This window comes from Neolamprologus brichardi, chromosome 3 (genome assembly GCF_056152115.1).
Source record: "Neolamprologus brichardi isolate AB-2024 chromosome 3, ASM5615211v1, whole genome shotgun sequence".
NCBI lineage: Eukaryota > Metazoa > Chordata > Actinopteri > Cichliformes > Cichlidae > Neolamprologus > Neolamprologus brichardi.
This window is the reverse complement of record NC_142106.1, coordinates 43939814-43955210: the sequence shown is the minus strand read 5'-3', so window position 1 is coordinate 43955210 and position 15397 is coordinate 43939814.

Here is a 15397-nt window from a genome sequence, read left to right as displayed (position 1 = left end):
ACTTTGTCTTCACTTTCCCAGCAGCACCGCTGCTGAATGGGTTTTTTTTCTAAAGTATTACAATGTCAAAACTACCGACTTTGGATACAACGAGTAATTATGAACAAAATGATTATTACTTTCAAACCAAATCATGGTTGAGCAAGGATACAGATCATCTGATTCAGTCATCAGTGGCAATCCAGCCACTTGAGAAGGCACACACACACTATTCATCTTGGCATCACAGTCCTGACGCATGGACTCTTGTGTCTAAAATGCCTCCGTTGCAGTATTTCCAGCCCAGCATCCATGTAGAGCACCATATTGGTCTCCAGACGCAATAATGATCACAGTTCACACAGAACCTCCTAGAGAGCCTTCAAGAGAACATGCCCCACTCCTCTAGTTCCTTTTGGAAAAGTCTTCCTGTCCTCGTGAAATTGTTCCTCCAAACCCGCTGAGGAGTTCTTCACTTACTCCTGCTGTAGGTCGTCCAGATCCTCACCCAAAGACAGCCACATCGGTGTCTGGTTTGTTTCCAGATGTGTCTCAGTCAGGCTTCTAACTCTGGGGCTGAAAAATTAAGCCAACAAAAGTTAGCTGATCCCCACAAATGGTAAAATGGTGAATGGTAAATGGCCTGTATTTGTATAGCGCTTTACTTAGTCTCTATGGACCCCAAACTCGTGTTAAAATTCCCAGTCTCACTGTGTTTCAGTTTTTGTGAGTGAAATTCTATTATTTTACTAATCAGTCACATATCTCTAATTCGCAAGTATGTATATCTCTGTGTTCCTTGCAGTTTATGGATGCAGCTTGTTAATGAAGCTTAGTGCTACTTGATAACTTATCACGCAGATCTCTAGACTAAGTATGGTCACCTATGACTCTAATAAAGCTAAATGTTTGTGCCTTAAATCCTAAAGCTGACTCTTTCTTATCCTCTGCACTGTGCCGTGGTGCTAGTTTGCCTGGCATTTTTCCTTTTCTCATTTTTTTCCACCCTTTTTGCTGGAGCTGCGCTGATTTACAAGAGTTGGCACATGAAAAGATAGCATGTCCCGCTGTTGACTGTTGCCACTCTCCTTATCATTACCATTCCTTGCTGAATTACCTGTGTGCGTGTGAGCGTGGTTTAAATGGCAACATCGTCCTCGGTGCCGTTGTGACTCAGGCCATCCATCTCATTCACCTTACCTTGCTTATTCCTCCCATCTTCTGGCTCCATCAGTCTGTTTTCGCACTTCTAATGAGTCCCCTTCTGAATGCTTGTTTTTCTGCAACACCATTAGAATCTCCGTGCCACGGCTCTGATGGACGCATATTTGCCAGGAGCTAAATTCACAGCAGAGTGAAATAGGGGAGGAACGGATGCCCACACGCATAAGTTCAACATTATGAATCTTTAAATATTCTAACTAGGCAAATGTTGGCAAAAGTGGTAATCAGCAACCCCCTCCAGCATGAATGCCATCAGAGGAGTTAATTAACACCAGGAGAAGGGTCTTGGCTTTTTTTTTTTCGAGGCATCTCACATGGAGATAGAGTTAGAGGCGGATTTTAAGCCTCGCTGTTCAGTGCCCGGTGGACAGCTAGAATCAGCTGTGAAGAATGTAAGAAGTAGCAGGGTTTCTACAACCTATTCCCTTTATGTTTGAAAGAAAAGGGAGCAACGAGGAATAGAACAGTAAATCTCTGCAAAGGCTTTGCGACTTTTTAAATCCTGGCCTCATTAGTCATGTGCCCGGAGAGACGCAGGAGATGGCGAGCAGGAAGATGAACCAAAGAGATTCATACTTTCATGAAGAATGAAGTGTTATGGCAACATTAGTGCAATGAAATGGCTTCATGTAGGAGTGAACCAACTCCACTTCATGCTGTTTACTTATAATGCTGCTCTGCTATATGTGTGTGTGTGTGTATATATATATATATATATACATATATATATATATGTATGTATTAGGGGTGCAACGATACTCGTATCGATATTGAACCGTTCGATACAGTGCTTTCGGTTCGGTACGCATATGTATCGAACAATACAACATTTTTAATTTATTTGATCAACTTTTCTTCTGACGATGCTGTCTGTGTTGAGCGCTCAGTGGATCTGCACTCGACAGTCCAGCCTAGGCGGAGTAGTCAAACACAGATTCACTGAGCGCAGGGCAAGCTAGCGAGACAGAAGTTAAGCTCTCCTTGCAACATGGCAAATTGAACCTCCCCCACCCTCATTCAGATCTGGCGTTTGGAACTATTTTGGTCTTCATGTGACGTATGACCCTGAAGGTAAGCGCGTCATGGACTAAAGTAAAACAGTATGGTGGATGTGCCAGCAATGCTCAATTACATGGGTGGGAACTAGTGTGTTAGCGCAGTTAGCTCGTTAACATGTTGGCCGTCTAGCCCCACGCATGGGGCGATCCGCGGTAGCTCATTAACGGAGATTTGCCGTGTTGTGGCGTTAACCTCATTTCAGATTAACGCTGACAGCACTAGTGGGAACACAACGAATATGACTGCACATTTACGCTGACATCATCCTAGTGCAAAGACAAGTGGAAGCAGACAAAAACAACAAGCACGCATGCTACAAACTTTACCCGAGTCATTTAGACAGCCGTTAGCACATGATTCTCCTTATGGGGACCTGATATGTTTAATATGCTGCTGAGAATATAGCCCAGAAGAAGCGTATAGTATAGCTTTTATTTTGGAAAGAGACATTTCTCTGTAATAAACTCTCTTTTCCAAAGATGAGTGATTCCTCAATCAGATACAGGGCTCGCAAAATCGCTAGCCCGACGTCCTGGGGCTAGCGATTTTTCCAGTCGGGCTGCCCTGCTCTGCTCGTCGGCCTATCGTAGGAAGGAAAAATATATGTCAATGCTTTTGCATTCTTTCGGAAATGTAGCTGGGTAATTATGTCATTGGCATCGGTGAGCCACTGTCAATATGTGACATATTGAAATCGCGTTTGAATTTGCGCTTGCTTTTTGCTTTCACTTTGCAATCGCGCGAACTGTGTATAGAGAGCGACAGCACTGATTGGTGAGTGATGATAATTTGCGCACCAATTCCTCTGACATCGTCTTATCAATCGTTAGCTTACTATGCAAACATGACAAGTGAAATCTCCCGCAGCTTAAACATGTGAGAGGTTGATCGCGCAGAGAATCATTGAGTGTTATGTGAGTACCTGTGTAAAAGCAGCAGGATATATATTTTAGTTCTGCTGAGCCAAATAAGACAGGTCAGGGTGAAGAAGTGACAGCCAAAGAAAAGCTTACCACAAAACGTTATGACAAATCAGACTATGAGGCAAAAAGAAAGTGCAGCTTTATGGTTTCATGGACAAAAGAATTTCTGTGGCTGCAATATGACAAGCTAAATAACCAGGGCTGCACATAAGTGGTCCGCAGGTGCTCATTCGCTGTCAAAATAAAAAACGCGCACAAGATAAGAAGTTGCAACGCGTGTTTGCACACATAAGATTTTCAGGAGGAGGACAGACATTTGTTTAGAACTCTTAAAGATGTCGAAGAAGCTCCTTTAAGCAATTACTTTGGTGTTCCTCCACCTCCAAAGAAATGTCAGAAGGAGTCCGAACCACAAAAGAAGCACGTATTCTCGGAAAAGTGGTTGCAGGAGGTGAGCTGGCTTCAAACAAATGATGAACGCACAGAGATGTGGTGCAGAATGTGCCGTGAAAATGACAAATTAATAAAAAGGCATGAACATTTTTTTTGTATCGAAAAAATATCGAACCGTGACACCAAAGTATCGAACCGAACCGAACCGTGAATTTTGTGTATCGTTGCACCCCTAGTATGTATGTATGTATGTACATATATATGTATGTATATATGTACATATACATATATGTATGTATGTATGTACATATACATATATGTATGTATATATGTACATATATATATATATATATATATATATATATATATATATATATATATATATATATATATATATATATATATATATATATATATATATATATGTATGCATGTATGCATGTATGCATGTATGCATGTATATATATGAATGTACTGCAGTCTTACCATGTAAAAGTATCCCCATACATTCATGTTTTACTCTGGAGAAATAATGCATTTGGTTCCTTGTTTTCATGTCAGTAAAAACATTCAGCCGTAACTGTAAACTTAATCTGTATTCAGCTTTCACAATGACAATATTTTTTACTGCTGCTGTTTATAATTGCAAGTCATAATTAACTTTTGCCAAGACGGACACAAAAAGATATGTAAACATATACATTGCTCAAAAATTAAAAAAAAAAACTTTTTGAAAATACTCAATAAGAAAAATCACACTGGATCTCTATACTGATATGGACTGGGTAATGTGTTAGGAATAAAAGTCAGGGTGCCATTGCTCTCCAAGGGTGCACCTCCCCAGACCACCACTCACCCATCACCAAACTGGTCTTGCCAAACGATGTTACAGGCAGCACAGCGTTCTGCACGGCTTCCTCAGACCCTTTCACGTGGTCACATGTGCTCAGGCTGATCTTGCTGTGAAAAGCACAGGGCAACAGTGCTGGACCTGCCAATTCTGGTATTCTATGAAAAATGCCAATGAAGCCGGGCATTGAGCACACAGACCACTAGAGGATGCCAGGTTCTCAGGCCACCCTCATGAAGTCTGTTTCTGATTGTTTGGTCAGAGACAGTCACACAGTGGACTGCTGGAGGTCCTATTGTAGGTGTTTCCACTGCTCATCCTCTCCCTGCACAAAGGAGCAGATACCAGTCCTGCTGATGGATTTTGGACTTTCTGTGGCATTGTCAAGCTCTCCTAGAATAACTATCTGTTTCCTGGAATCTCCTCCATCCACCTGTAGCTGTGCTGGGAGACACAGCAAACCTTCTGGCAATGGCGCATATTGATGTGCCATCCTGGAGTATTTGGACTACCATGGAAGGACCAGATATGGCCTCATTAGAGCAGTAGTGACACTGACCCTGTGACTTAGAGTCAGAAAGGGTGATGGGGGTGGAGGAATGTCAGTGGCCTCCATCCGTAAAGCCGTTCTGGGGATTGTTTCATCGTTGCCTGTCTAGTGCACCTGGTGTTAATTTCGTTTACACCAGATTAGCTGTCACTGATTAACAACTGGAACTGGATGCATGGATACTGACATCAGTATGTCCAGTTGTGCCTCTACTAACAACTCTAATTTGGTCTTCTCCAGCTCCAGAAAATACGTCTGGTGTTGGGTCTTACACTTGTGTATCACTTAGTGCAAGACAGTTGATACAAGTGGGTTTATTAAAGTTTTCATTTGCTGGTGCTCCCGGAAATGAGTCTTCATGTGGAAACAAAGGAGAATAACAGGAGTGAACAAAACCGTAAAATTGCAAGACTTTAATCACAAGTAATGAACTGAAAGAGATTAAAAGGTATTATAGAATTGATTAAAACAGTAAAGCGGGGCGTTAATTCTCCATAGCCTTGTCACCACGACCAGTTTTATAAAAAATACACTGATTTAAACTTTGGCTCCTTTTAGCTCTTTCCCCTTATCTTAGCCCTTATTTCCTTATATTAACACCTTTCCTAATGAGTGAGACACTCGCTCAGGTGCTCCTTTTTACAAATTGCATGTAGTATTATCTTTAGTGCTTTCTGTTTAATTCTTATCTAGAGCCAGTTTCCCCCACAGGGACCATTAAAGTATCTAATCACCTAATCTAATAACACTGGAAACTTTAAATGTTTTACACATCGCAAGGAAACTATTGCTTTAAGCTCAACGTCATCCATCTGGAACAATGATATAGCTCGTGATAGAGTCGTTGAGATGCCTATCACCTGGATACTCTTCCCAGAGGAGCCACTTTCTGCTTTCATTATGTTGATTTAGCTGTGCTCCTTATGGTGCCTCTCCGTTTCTGAATGCTTTGCTCACGAGGCAGCAAGCTGCAAAAGAAAACAAAAGGAAGGCAGACAGTGGATGAATTAAATATATCAAAAACAATTACACTCAGCAAAATGTCAGGCCAGGATAAGCCTGCCTAATAACCTGTAAAACAGCGTCTCATTCTGCTTATTATTCATAATGGCGTCTGTACAGTCACACATGGAAATGCGAGCACGCTGGTGTGTATTAGAAACCTCTAGTGCATGATAGAAAATGTTGATTTTCACACTTTGTTCTGCTTTATTAAATGGCATCCTTTATTCTGCTTTGGTTGGGGTCAGTAAGGCAATCAATTAACATCAAGCAGTCAGTTAGTCATACATTACCTATCACTCGTGGAAAATAAATGACATTATTTTGCTAATTGCTTGGAAACTCTTGGAAATGAGCCTTTTATTACCTCCAAAGTCTCAGCAAAATCGGTGGTGGTAGTGGTGGTGGGGATTCACAAATGCTAATCACCTCATAATTCTTGACCCACTGGACGTGAGTGCAGCAATGTTGCCAAGACTCTTTAAAGTTAATGTGATGAGTACAATGAGATCAAGACCAATAAAAACTTGTTAAAAGGAGCAAGAAAGCAAATTCGTTCATACTCTTTGATAAGATCATTCCATCTGTCACAATTAACTCCTGCTCAGGGTGACAGGGAGCTGGAGCCAAGCTAAAACCCTATCCCTAAACCCTAACCTAGATAGGTCATCAGTTAATCAAAGGGTTAATGCAAAGAGACAATCGAGCATTTATCGTTCTGCAATTCAAAACAGCCCATTTAAGAATGTCTGATATTACACATAAGAACGTGTCACATGAAAGGACCAACAAAGGTCATGGAATTAACGCTCCTATCAGAGTACCGTCGAAGACTCGTCCACTTTCTTCTTCAAGGCTTATGCATCGCTAACAAAATGCCTTTTAACATTTTAATTGCATGTTAGCTCCTGTAGGTTTCTGACTTCACTGGAGGCTGTAGGTTACTTAACTGTAAAACACAACTGCATGTCAGCATATAGCTGCCACAAACAGCTAGTGGGGTTAGACAATGTGTTCAAATACTTCAGAAAAACTTCATTGACAATACAGATTTGAAAGATTGACTTACAAGTTAGAAAATCTATGATCATTGGAAAAACTAGCTAAACCTGTGAATTCAAGGGGCACATGTGTGCTGTAGCACCCCCTAGAATTGTTTGCAGTTTATTATTATAATTTTAATGTTTACAGTGAATACTATAATTTATAAAAAACAAAGATACATTATTAAAAAATAGTTTTAGACTAAAGGGGGAAAAAAGATCTGATTAGCCATAAGGTGCAGCCTTGAACTTGTGTCCTTCCACTGACTTCCTGTTAGCCAATGTGCGATTTTTAGCTAGCCTACTTAGCTTTAGCAACGTGCATAAGGGTTCGTTTTTTCATCAATAAACGTTCAGTTATGGAAACCTAAAAGTGAGCGTGAACTTTTACAACAATTAACAAAAATGTCAGGAGCATTGGGGATCTAAACTGGGAAAGGCAAAGCCTGATGATGGATATGAAGAAGGGGACCCACTGAGGATGCTAGCATTGCTGATGGTATTAGTGCTCGTCCTCAAGAAGGCCCATGATGACCGGTTCTTCAAAAGTCTCCCCCATCACCATTTGAGAATGAGCACATAAGTTTAAATAAAAGTTGGTTGCTAGAATACAGTGTGCACAGAGGTTTAGCGTTTTGCTTTGCTTATTTATATTTATTAAAACAAGGGTTTGGGTTTCATTTGGAGCCAGCATTTACCAATAATGGCTTCAGCAACTGGCAAATAGCCTCAGCATCCCCGAAGAGTCGTCATGAAACTGTGGGACATAAATTTTGCTGTCGAGACATGGAGTGAGTTTAACATAAATAAATAAATAAATAAATGGAAACACAGGCAAGTGGCTCCAAATAGCAAAAACGATTGATAAAGGCATTGGTTACTTTCAGTTTATTGGTTCAGTTTATTGTAATTTCAGTTTTAACTGAAATTACATGAAAGCTGTGGTGGAAAGCATGCGTTTCTCACAGTGAGATCACCGTGAGGATGAACAATCATAGGACAGGACAGGAGCAATTGTATGAGCTTCACAGGAATGCTTGTAATCCATCAAATATATGGCTATACACATCCATTGTGACATATAAAATGAGATTTGTGCAGTAATTATTAGGAGCTGGTGGGCATGTGTGTTGTTGTTCCTGGGTTTTTGTTTCCCTTTTCGGCACAGGTAGGCGGGCCGGTGCTTGATGGCATTCCGGCACACCTGCGGCGCATCGGACTTCATCAGTGGGAGCATTTATGGAGCTGTGTGATGGACGTCTGGTGTCGGAGTATTGTCGCTTCCACAAGTGGTAACGTGTTTTTGCAAACCGAGTCTGTTGATTTCACGTTACTAAGCTGTATGTTTAAAGATCCGTCTTCCTGCTTGCTTTCCCTCTGCACCAGCCTGTCTCGCCGCTTGCTCGTCTGCCTGTTTCGTTTGGTATTGGCCTTCTCGGATCTGTGACGGAGAGTTACCTTGCACCATACAATGCTTAAAAAATATGCTCTACAAGTTTTTCTTGGGTTGTTAGTTCACAATGTTCATGCAAAAACATGAGGGAAGATAAGCTGACAACACAGTGTACTGAACTCAAGAGGCTGTGTTTTGCTCGACAGGCACACCAGTATATTGCAAAGGCTGTCAAGAAAACTCTTCCAGCAACCCGGACAACACTCATTGACATCCAGTGCCAGTGAAATCTGCATTGGAGGACATCGGTGCAATCACTGGCAGCAGGATTATTTTACATCTTGTTCATTCTGATGATGCTTTCACAACAACCAAATCACAAGAGTCACCTCAAGGTGCTTTATACACTGTAAGGTGGATCCTTAGAATAATAGATAGCAAACAACCCTCTTTGAGCAACCACTTGGCGACAGTGGGAAGGAAAAACTCTTTTAACAGGAGGAAACCTCCAGCAGAACCGGGCTGAGGTAAGGGGAAGCCATCTACCACGCACTGTTTGGGATGAGGGGAGGAAACAAGAGGACCTGACAGGAACTTCACTACATGAGAGAAGGCTGGCAAAAGCAGCTCGAATAATGGATGGCCTGAAAATCCACATATTGTATGACACAATGCATTTTAACAGAGACAAACACTATAGTGAGAGGTGTGCCACCTGAGGCCCAAAACGCACATTTATTAAGTTTTCCTTTTATTCTATGTCAATTATAAAAGTAGTGTTTTAGTTATTAAGCCATAAACTATGATTCCCTATAGAGTCTCACTCCTGTGCTCGTAAACTCCTGTAACATTACATTTGGAAAACACAATGCTGATTACTTGAGATGATTTAACTGCTGGATGACTATTCGATCGGTGGCTGAAATAACCACATAATCCCTGTCTTCTGTTCACTCTCTTTATGACTCTAGATATGTGCAGGCAGGATTATTAATCTCACAGCTATTATATCCCTTGGGTGCATGTGCTCCCATGTGCTCACGGATCTTTGCATGTGTCGTGGGTGTTGCAGTAAAAGCTAAACTCATGTGGTTGACACATTAATACAGCACTGCATTACTTAGGGTCATTACTTGGATAGTCTTGCTGTGGAAAACAGATGGACAAGTGCTTCAAACCTAGCAGGTACAGGGATTATTAGCTGAAATCTAAATTTTGTGACAGCTCGTGGACTTTATAGGGCATGGTATAATTAAACATATATGCATGACATTAAAAAAACACATTAATAAAACAAACTCTTGCTCCCTCTGTAGCACAGAACTACAAGATCAAACTTACTCTGAAAATGTATCAGTTAAACTATTCAATATGTGGCGTGGCCTAGTAGGAGTGGACTTATAGCCAAGACTGCTGTAGTGAATGCATTTTCCTCACAATGAAGCTCAGAGGAATGAGTGTGATGTATGATGTGACATTTATAGATGGCACCACAAATGCCTGTGAATATGCAAAAACACAGGCTGACAGGATGGCTCCAGAAACCTCGCAGTGGAGGAATATTCCTGCCCGGTAACAACCCAAAGCACGCTGCCAAAATCACAGTTTCCAAAGTTTCCAAAAAAAAAAAAAAAGAGGCAGAAATATAAACAGAGCAAGAAGCAAGCACAAACTTCTTGGACTGGCTCTACCTCATAGCAACCCATATTTTTTATTTATTTATTTTTGAACAGTCTGTGATATTATGAAGCCCTTAAGCCCTCCTGAATATGTTTGAATGTTTGTTCCTCATTTAGTTCTTCTTGTTTGGTGTTTTTACTACTGCTATTTACTACTGCAGGAGCCAGGATACATGGGTGCACAGTTAATGCTAGCAAACAAACCTTATGGGTCCAGTTCATGTCCTAAAAACCTATTAATTAGTGTTAACAGTGCATAAATTTGAAGCTGGAATTTTCAAGTTCAGTCAGGACCCTAACCCCCTCAAGTTTGACTTTCTAAACTCGGAAAATTGGAAGTCCTCACTGTGCCTTAATAATCCAAGATGGCGGCATCATCTGTACAGCTATAAACATGCTGCAGCTTTGTTTTTAACCACAAAAAGCAAAAAGAAGCCTTGAATTGTATTGCAAGAGATGCATTAATCCATTAAAGAATTCCCAAGAAGGCACAAACACGTTCAAGAGGTCGACTTTACAACGAAGCTCTAACTACCAGAGTGAGGCCTCTTATACTTGGATCAGCTGCATGCATTGGCAGCTAAATAGATGAGTTAGAAAAAGTCATCCATTACAGTACAGTACAGTTGTTATGAAGAAGGAACATATTCATATAAACCAACACATTTATTGTACCAGGCTGTAAACATTTTGATTGTTAAAGTTGGGAATTTTTACAAGCATTTTTCCAATTTTAAAAAGAAGGGACTGCTTTTTCTTTTTGCACCAGTAAGGGACCTGCACTGGCTTCACTTTTAAACTGGTTATCCTCCAGGCTAAAGAGGCCTGAGTCTGTCACCAAAAATTAAAATGGTCATATGAAGTACAGAAAAAGCAAATGGCTTTAATAAAGGTGTGGTGAGTTCTGCAGTGAGGTCTTTATTTTGAGTTTATCAGATATAAACTGTGCAGTTATTCTACTGTCTGGTTTGGAGATCATGTGGTTTATTTAATTACAGAGGTGTATTCCATTCTGTATACCGTATGTGTGCCATCTGTATGAGCTGAACATATGCTGCTGTCCATTTGCACTATAAAGTGTTGGGAAGCTCAATACTTGCATCAATCGAGCACATGTTCGCTTGTTCATTATGTGAGTTTACTGCCTCCTTACCATGAATAATGCATGCGTCCAGAGTTCCTCTCGCCGAAACCACTCTCACTCACTGTTGCAACATATGAACCTATTAATGCAATAAAAACTACATGTGCATATGTGATCACTAGGCCATAAAGTTTTAAGTTCGGAGGAGTCAATGAAAAATGCAAAGTCACACTGTGCAGGCCTCTCTCCTCTTTCTTTATATCTCAGTGCAACAGCCTGCATCGAAGGGACATGTGGCGCAGCAATTAGCTCTGGCCGATTCATGGATGTGGAAACTATGCCAGTGCTCAGATGGGTACAATTAAAAACAGATGCCTCTCCAGCTAATAGGATGTGCATGTGTTTGCGTGTGGCACTGAGATACTGCTACAGAGAGCGAGAGAAGGTGCGGCATATGATGGGAACCAATGCAAGCGTTGCTACTTCAGAACTAATCTGCTGGGCTCCCTGCTGCTTCAGATCAGAGAAGAGGGATACGATCCCCAACCCCAAGGGGGCGAAAGCTTGCTGAGGAGCAGAGATATCAGAAAGCAGGGTCGGAGGGAGGGACGGATGGCTGGATGGAGGGAAGGAGACTTAGTGGTAAGAGGAGAGGCTGGCAGAGGGTTTCTGAGCGAGGGTGGGAAATGGAGGGAAGACAGAAAGCAGGTAAATAAATCAACAGAAACCTCAGCAGGTCATAAGCCTTCTGAGGTTTGTGGTGATTTCTTTACCTGCAATGTGGAAAGGAAGACGAAGGAGGCCAAGTGTAACAAGGGAGTGGAAGTAAACAGGGAAGGAAGACGAACCAAGAACAGGTGTCCAACGGGAGAGGATGAGGGATGAGGAGGGTAGAGTGCAGGGGGAACAAGAGGTTGTGGTGTGGAGGTATTGGTTTCTCTGCAGAGACAGTTATGCTCTTAGCAATTATTACAACATCTTGTACAACATACTGGATTCATTTCCCCTCTAGATCTCACTTAACCTTGAATGTATTGATTTAGCAGCTTCGGGAGGAGGCCAGCATCTTTCTCAACCTTAACATGGAAAAACAACTCCCAAACACATCCTGAGTCAATAATAAACACTTTTATTATCACAGAGTTAATAATGCATGTATGTGACATTGTGATGAGCTCCCACACACAAGCTGCTCTACACTACCTACAGCAGTGGCTAAAGAAACAGGTTATTACTATCAGGAACTCGTAGAGACCGAAATGTTTCATGCATCTATTAATGTGGACTTACCGCTCCATTATTTATTTAAAAAACAAACAAACAACATAAACACTAAATATTATAAACAAAATAATCAGCCAAGCTTGATATTTTTTTCAAGGCTTAAAAGCAAAAACAAACCTAGCTTATAAACATCATGATCATTTCATTTCATGACTCAGAAATCTTCCAACTTCAGTTATAAAAGGAAAGATTACTGTTGTAAGATGTGCAACCAAGATGTGTTTGTGCAATATGATAAATTATCAATATACATTTATTGTAATTAAGCTTCCTCAGCATGCAGTTTAAAGTTCTGTAGCCCATATAAAAACCATGCTAGTCTAGTGCTAGTTTTGGCTAGCAGGTAGCATTTATTACCCTTGATCGTAACACATCAGTAATGTGACAAAGAGGAAATACTTTTTTCTTCATGAAAATAAGTACACAACCTCTGGGTGCCAAAGACTTTTAATGACTCTCGTGAACACTTACGGCTGGCTCCATAAGTGTTTCAAACCCTGTTAGCTTCCATGTTAAAATGCCTGAATGCAACCAAATAGCTAGCGTTAGCTGACACCCATAGCCAATGTTAGACCATTCACAGCGACTACTCCATCTTTTATCTCCAGTGTATACTCAGAATGGACAATGACACTGTGCTCCACAGATCTAACTCATACTTAAGCTATCTTTCTATGCTTGACTCATACATCACATTCTGCAGCAGAGCAACACTTCCAATAAATAACTCTCTGGTAAAAAAAACAACAACAACAACCTTTATAGTAATAAGTGAGAATGTGAGAAACACAGCATGACACCAGGAGGTAAAGAGCGGGAAGTTGATTGAGGCAGGTGCCTCACAGCCAACATGGAGGTATAAAGACTGAAGAGAAGGAAGGGGAAGCAATGCACAAGTCAACGAAGGTTATCTGGGACAATTTTAGCAGTAAAGAGCAGACACTGTGTGATATATAACAGCTTTAAAGATGTAATGGTGACACTACAGAGAATGGAATAAGGCCACTGAGGGAGGATAAGAGGGGCAGGATTTTGAGCTTTCATTGTTGCGCTGTGTGACAGAAGGATAATTACTGTTGCGAGAAGAAGAGGAGAATGAGTGCATTTAAAGTGTCTGTACCGTGCAGTCCCTCGGCTTCTCCTGCCAAGCTAAGGTCCAGCCATGTAGTAGCTCTGTCTCTTTTCCCCTAAACAGCTTTGTGAGTTAAAAGCTCTTGGCTCTGAGTTTGTTGCCAGCTATTTGAACAGACTTTTGCAGGCCTTCCCTACCCACAGAAGAGTAATACCCTCTGACTATGTGTACATAGGTGAGTGCATACTACAGTTGTTGTGAATTAATTACTAGGGACCAATAACGTATTTCTCCTGGACAGTCGGTTTTAAAGTGTGTGACAGTGTCGTACGTCTCAGTCTGCAAACACAGAAGGGATTTGTGGGTATACTTACTGGGTCAGGTTGCTGGAAAGTAAATTAGGCGGAGAGAAAATACTCTAGGTGTCTGAGACAGAAAGGTTAATGGCTTTATGAGATTGCAGTGACATATTATTGCAAACACCTCAGCGCAAACAAATTATTTGATTGTGATATTGAAGAATGTAGCAGTTGTTCCTGCCTGTTAATGGAATATTAAATCCACAGGGTGTGGATATGTGTAACTGTGCCTTACAGTGCCGTGTACGTATATCCTCGTATTGTTTTTGTCAGGGCTCTGTGTGCGGGCAGGTGGAGATGTGGATCCAAGTGCAGGACTCTGAGACGGAAATATAACTGAAAACCACAGCTTTATTGCTGGCACCAACAAAACAGAAACCAAACATGAAAACACTAACTGGAACACACAGGCAGGATCTGAGGGTACGACACGACACTGGGTTGAGGACAACACAGGGCTAATATACACAGGGTGGTAATCAGGGAATGGGTAACAGGAGGGAGACACAGCTGGGAGAGATCAGGGCTAACGAGACAGGGGGAGCTAAGCTGCACACACTAACATAAGACAAAGACTTTCACAATAAAACAGGAAACAAGAAACCACTAAACAAAGATGCAGACACGACACTGAGAGACAGACTAGACACTGAACAGAAACTGCAATACACATGAGAACCCAAAACCTAAGAACTGATCCCTCACCAAGAATAACAGAAACAGATCTATAATAATAATAATAATAATAAACAAAGCACCAGAACATCAGAAAACAATCCATAATGCAAAAATAAACCAAAATATAAGAAACTCAAAATGCTGGGTCAACACCGACCCAGAACCGTAACAGTTTAATACTTTCCAGCGACATTTTTAGGTTCTTGGTGGTCTACCTCAACAGTAGCATAAGGATAATTAGCTTTTTTCACTTATTTATTCAACAGATTTATTACTATGTGTGAAATTATTCAGTGAAATAAGTAAGTACACTTTGGACTCAAACACTTGCATTACTGGCTGTAGTACAAAAGGAACATTTTGTAGCAAGTGCAAGCTAAATTGTTAGTTTTGCACTACAAAGAAACAACACTACAAAGAAAATTACTTCAACTGATTTACGTCAATGGATGTAAAAATTATTGGTGGAAAAAACTGCAAGCTTTTTAGTAGTGTACTTGAAGAACAGAAGCTTGCTTTTCCTTTGTTTATGTATTTAAAGATAATAGCTGTAAAAAAGCGTTGGTGGAAAAAAAACTATGTATACTTTGGCCTCTTAAGTTAGCGTCGTATCCGTTATTAATTCAGCCTCTGCTTCTAAACAAGCAAAGCATGTTGCAAAGTCAATACACAGCATGCATAAATGATTTTGAAGGCAGATTTTTAAAGGAAAAATAGAAAACTGGATTCAAAATCAAAACAAAGACCACTGGAAATAAAGGTGATACAGATATATTTATTGCACGTGCAAGAAATACAAATTAAAAAAGCATAATACAAAAGTCT